The sequence below is a fragment of the Pelophylax lessonae genome, assembly GCF_965119305.1.
Source record: "Pelophylax lessonae genome assembly, chromosome: 5".
NCBI lineage: Eukaryota > Metazoa > Chordata > Amphibia > Anura > Ranidae > Pelophylax > Pelophylax lessonae.
In genome coordinates this window covers 27,026,793-27,032,978 of record NC_138772.1, presented here as the reverse complement: position 1 = coordinate 27,032,978, position 6,186 = coordinate 27,026,793, and the positions used below count along the sequence as shown (strand labels likewise).

Sequence of the window (6,186 nt, the reverse complement as noted above, 5' to 3'; positions counted from 1 at the left end):
CACTTAATGTGTTCATCATTCTTTAGTGATAAATAAAGTGCTCAGGTGCATATATAAGTGTCCTCTGTGCTTCACAGAAAAATAAATCGCGGTCTGGGTGTAAATAAAGTCCAAAAACTAAAAAAAATTGTGCAAGTAAATAAATATAAGTCCACAGGTGCTATTCCTTCACCAACCACCGTGCTATATAAAAAATGGGGTGCTTCTCCTTCCCCTCAGGGTGTCCAAGCCTCTCACCTTAAAGACTAAGGGTAAAAGCCTTAATAGTCATCCAGGGGGCTCCTCTCCAGTTTTATGCCGTACTCCACTAGTGTCAGATATCTGGGCTACTGCAGATGATAAGACTCCCTCTCCCTCTCCAGATTCTCCACAGTTCCAATGGCTCTCAAAACAGAATGCTCAAAATAGTGCAGTATGTCTGGATAATGGGTTCTTTATTAAAATTAGCTTTAAAAATACTCACATTTGTTGAGTATAAACAGCGCAAAAACAAAGGATAGCGTCGGAGTGGGATCGCAGTCCTCACTTCCGCGATGTGCGTCACTTCCGGTCCGAACGTCCCTACGCGTTACGCCACTTCCGCGTCACGTGGCTTCTTCAGGGGTCCCCTGAAGCCACCCCTGAAGAAGCCACGTGACGCGGAAGTGGCGTAACGCGTAGGGACGTTCGGACCGGAAGTGACGCACATCGCGGAAGTCGCTATCCTTTGTTTTTGCGCTGTTTATACTCAACAAATGTGAGTATTTTTAAAGCTAATTTTAATAAAGAACCCATTATCCAGACATACTGCACTATTTTGAGCATTCTGTTTTGAGAGCCATTGGAACTGTGGAGAATCTGGAGAGGGAGAGGGAGTCTTATCATCTGCAGTAGCCCAGATATCTGACACTAGTGGAGTACGGCATAAAACTGGAGAGGAGCCCCCTGGATGACTATTAAGGCTTTTACCCTTAGTCTTTAAGGTGAGAGGCTTGGACACCCTGAGGGGAAGGAGAAGCACCCCATTTTTTATATAGCACGGTGGTTGGTGAAGGAATAGCACCTGTGGACTTATATTTATTTACTTGCACAATTTTTTTTAGTTTTTGGACTTTATTTACACCCAGACCGCGATTTATTTTTCTGTGAAGCACAGAGGACACTTATATATGCACCTGAGCACTTTATTTATCACTAAAGAATGATGAACACATTAAGTGATTTTTAGGTTATTGTTTGTTTACCCTTGTTCACTATGATTATGAATTTTATGTATATGGTTTAGTTCCCATGTGTATACACTGTGTTAGTCACATACACCAGTTTTAGTTCATTTTATTTATTTATTATTCAATATTATTCACTTACCCAGAAGCGCAGTACCCCCCACCGTTTATATATCTCACACTGTATGGTCACCAGTTCCGGTACTAGCAGCATCTGGGGTCTCCATTTTATCCCCTATCACCCCAGTTTAGACAGCGCAGGACTCATTGTACTATACGATAGAAATTATAATGTCCGCCCTTGGACACAGCAGTAGCGGTGTACTGAAATGAAAATGTTGGTGCCGAAGCTGAAAATTCAGGACGCACTTGGCCGAAACTAAAACTGGAAATGACAGTTTTTAAAAAATATATACCGTATTTATCGGCGTATAACACGCACTTTTTCCTCCTAAAAATGGAGGAAAAAGCAGCAGTGCGTGTTATACGCCGATATTAAAAAAAAAAGTGCCAGGAAACATCGCCGAGAGCAGAAGGGGCGGGCTGGGCCGAGGAGAAGGAACGACGAGCTATCATTAGAGCAGAAGGGGCGGGCCGGGCCAAGGAGAAGGAAGGACTAGCTGTCATTAGAGCAGAAGGGGGCGGGCCGGGCCGAGGAGAAGGAAGAACGAGCTGTCATTAGAGCAGAAGGGGGCGGGCCGGGCTGAGGAGAAGGGAGAACGAGCGAGCGCAGTCATCGGAAGTCCCGCCTATGACAGACGTCACACGTCTCGGCAGAGGAGGCGGGACTTCCGATGACTGCGCTCGCTCGTTCTTCCTGCTCCTCGGCCCGGCCCGCCCCCTTCTGCTCTTATGACAGACAGCTAGTCCTTCCTTCTCCTCGGCCCGGCCCGCCCCTTCTGCTCTCTGCGCTCCTTCCCGGCCTTTTCAAATATGGTCAGTTCCAATGGCGCTTGCGAGGCTGCATTGACACTGCTGGTGGGCTGCATTATGGACACTGCTGGTGAGGCTGCATACATGGACACTGCTGGTGGGCTGCATATAAGGACACTGCTGGTGGGCTGCATATAAGGACACTGCTGGTGAGGCTGCATACATGGACACTGCTGGTGGGCTGCATATAAGGACACTGCTGGTGGGCTGCATTATGGACACTGCTGGTGAGGGTGCATACATGGACACTGCTGGTGGGCTGCATATAAGGACACTGCTGGTGGGCTGCATATAAGGACACTGCTGGTGGGCTGCATATAAGGACACTGCTGGTGGGCTGCATATAAGGACACTGCTGGTGAGGCTGCATACATGGACACTGCTGGTGAGGCTGCATATAAGGACACTGCTGGTGGGCTGCATATAAGGACACTGCTGGTGGGCTGCATATAAGGACACTGCTGGTGAGGCTGCATACATGGACACTGTTGGTGAGGCTGCATACATGGACACTGCTGGTGAGGCTGCATACATGGACACTGCTGGTGGGCTGCATATAAGGAAACTGTTGGTGGGCTGCATTATGGACACTGCTGGTGGGCTGCATATAAGGACACTGCTGGTGGGCTGCATATAAGGACACTGCTGGTGGGCTGCATTATGGACACTGCTGGTGAGGCTGCATACATGGACACTGCTGGTGGGCTGCATATAAGGACACTGCTGGTGAGGCTGCATATAAGGACACTGCTGGTGGGCTGCATATAAGGACACTGCTGGTGGGCTGCATTATGGACACTGCTGGTGAGGCTGCATACATGGACACTGCTGGTGGGCTGCATTATGGACACTGCTGGTGGGCTGCATTATGGACACTGCTGGTGGGCTGCATATAAGGACACTGCTGGTGAGGCTGCATACATGGACACTGCTGGTTGGCTGCATATAAGGACACTGCTGGTGAGGATGCATTGTTGGACTGCTGGTGAGGCTGCATTCATGGGCACTGCTGAGATATCATTTGAAAAAAATGTTCTGAGTTCAAAGCTGTTTATTTTAAATTTAAGCTTTTTTCCTGAAATTTCTCTCCAAATATTGGGGTGCGTGTTATACGCCGGCGCGTGTTATACGCCGATAAATACGGTATATTTTTTTATATAATTGTATTTGATATAATATCATGAATTTTAATGAAAATGAAATTAAAAAATACAACCCAGTAACGTAAAATAAGTGCTTTAATAAAGTAACACACAAAAAACTGGACAGCAATAAATACAAAACTAAAATAAAAAAAACTTACATATGCTGCACAATAAATAAAAAAATAATAATACGCCATTGATTGATAGCATGGAATATAGAAAGAGATAGCATTCAGTAGTATGTGATTACTATACTAACAACATTTTAAACATGCACTACCCTGTTGTTAGTATAGTAATCACATACTACTGAATGCTATCTTTTTCTAATGTAGCACTGCCCCCTTGAGGACTGCCAGATTTTACACTTACGGGCCCCCTGAGTTACCATTAGCAAGGTTGATCTGCACAGTCTCTCTCTTTCTCCTTGGCTCGCTTCAATAATCAATCCAGGGGTATGTGGTTGTTTTTGTGTTTTATTTTAAATTAGGGATGGGAGAAGGGAATAGTGAGATACTCCGGATCAACTGTGGACAATGTTGGAGGACTCCTGCATTTAGGTACAGCCAGGCTGTTGATTCACCCTGCCACCAAAGGTGAATTTTGTATTAAGTCTCTTTCCTGTGATTACTTGGTGAACTAATGCTGATCTTCAGGACATTCTCTTCAGTATCCTCTATTTCTCCACTGCCGACACCTGTCCACTGACTCTCCTACACTTGGGGTGGCCCCCCTCAGGTCAGGCCCCTTGACACAAGTCCCTATACTCACGATTCTGTATTTATAGGGTCTCCAGTGTCTCCCCCTCAGTCAGCTCTTGTGCCACTACTACAGAGTAGGGCAGCCCCACCCTCCCTCCGGGACTCTGCTCTCCAGCCAAAGACCCTGCAGCACATGTGCTTCTGACTTTTATACAGTATCCCAGAATGTACTGCAGTAACCTGTCACTGCCAATCCCTAGGACTGTATCAAAGCCTATGCATCTATTTGTCAGGTTTCCTCCCACTGTCCAACATGCCTCCCTATTGGACCAGTTTGAAACACTCTTTAGACATAATGAATCGCATACTGAGCACAAAGAGCAGACCTCACTAACAGATCCTGCTCTCTGGTGGGCAGAGAGCAATAAAGATTTGCCTGCAGCTCCTCCGATAGGAAGACAGAGCCAAAGATTATACTCTCTCACTAGCACCTACCTAGGAGGGTGCTACACTAAATAACAATCAATCAATCAATCAATCAATCTTGTATTATTTTTATTTTCTAGTAGTTTGGATGTCAATCCTGTAACTTCCAAAAGAAAGCAGTCGGAAAGATCTTCAGCGGCAATGCTAACTTTTAGAATGAATATGGTAGCCACTGTATCTATCCAGTAGTAGCCACAGTACCCATCCAGTAGTAGCCACAGTATCCATCCAGTAGTAGCCACAGTATCCATTCAGTAGTAGCCACAGTATCCATCCAGTAGTAGCCACAGTATCCATCCAGTAGTAGCCACAGTATCCATTCAGTAGTAGCCACAGTATCCATCCAGTAGTAGCCACAGTACCCATCCAGTAGTAGCCACAGTATCCATTCAGTAGGAGCCACAGTATCAATCCAGTAGTAGCCACAGTATCCATCCAGTAGTAGCCACATTATTCATCCAGTAGTAACCACAGTATCCATCCAGTAGTAGCCACAGTACCCATCCAGTAGTAGCCACAGTATCCATCCAGTAGTAGCCACAGTATCCATTCAGTAGTAGCCACAGTATCCATCCAGTAGTAGCCACAGTATCCATTCAGGAGGGACGGAGTCCGCTCTCCCATGAAGCTCTGTATGCTCCCGACTCCCGAATCCTAACCACGGTGAACGTGCACGGTGGCCGCACAAGTAAGTAACATCACCTGCAGCACTGCCACTAACACTGGGCATGCGCAACCCAGTCATCCTCACTGCACAGCTGCGCCTCCAACCCAAGTGTGACCCACGGCCATTATCAGCGCCTTATCGGCACCTTTTTTACCTTTCAGCAAAATGCTGATAAAACCATTTTCGTCCCAACATGTTTCGGTCGTCCTAATTTCAGTGCATCTTTAGGGGCTTAGTCTTAGAAATATTTGGCTACCAGTGATTTATCCGATGTGTGGGGTCCCTTTCTCCCTACACTGTGATTGGCTGTCACAGTGGTCACATAATTGATAGCTGGTCCCGCTGGTTCCCGATCATTAGTAGAGACCGAGAGCTGCTTTTGTAAGCTTTGTGCTGGGAGCGCGCAGTGACCTCTGCTGCCCATAGGCACATACAGTATGTGGGCATGACCAGGGTAACAACATTGCATGATGAAATAGGCAATTAATGAGTTACAGTACAGAATTTCTTACTTCAATTACTGATGACACGGCAATTTACAGTTATTATCTTGGAAAAGCTCCTTTAGAACAATGGAAGAACATTATAAAATATGAATAATTATGGAGTGTGTTTTTGTTTTTCTTTCTTCAGCCACCAATATCGCCAGAAATGGGATCGCCACACAGAGTTCTACTCATAAGGATCCTGCACTTGCAAGGAATACAGCTGACAAGGCCATTGATGGTTTGAATGATACATACTTGAGTCATGGCTCCTGTACACACACCGGCTATGATTTGTCACCCTGGTGGAGGGTAAACTTGAAACAGAAATACAAAGTGTATAAGGTTGTGGTCTATGGACGGTCAGACTGCTGTATGGAACGATTAAAGCGTGCTGAGATCCGAATTGGAAATTCTCCGGACAATAAAAACCCAGTGTGAGTACCATAGGGCCAGGACACTGAGATCCTATGTCAGCGGGCTTTGGGCTTGTGTCAGTCGCATCAGTTTGAGATGATTTTCAGATTCAAATATATTTATTTATTTATTACATACTGTCACCAG

General features: G+C 45.9%; 1 long non-coding RNA gene across 1 annotated transcript in view; it reads left to right on the top strand.

The window, feature by feature from the left end:
* The window catches only part of LOC309555865, a 20,993-nt gene extending 15,164 nt beyond the window's left edge, over positions 1-5,829 (top strand). Inside the window, exon 3 of the long non-coding RNA XR_014225283.1 lies at positions 5,771-5,829. This is a non-coding gene — a long non-coding RNA (uncharacterized lncRNA). The remainder of the gene's footprint in view (positions 1-5,770) is intronic.
* Positions 5,830-6,186: the final 357 nt, after the last annotated feature.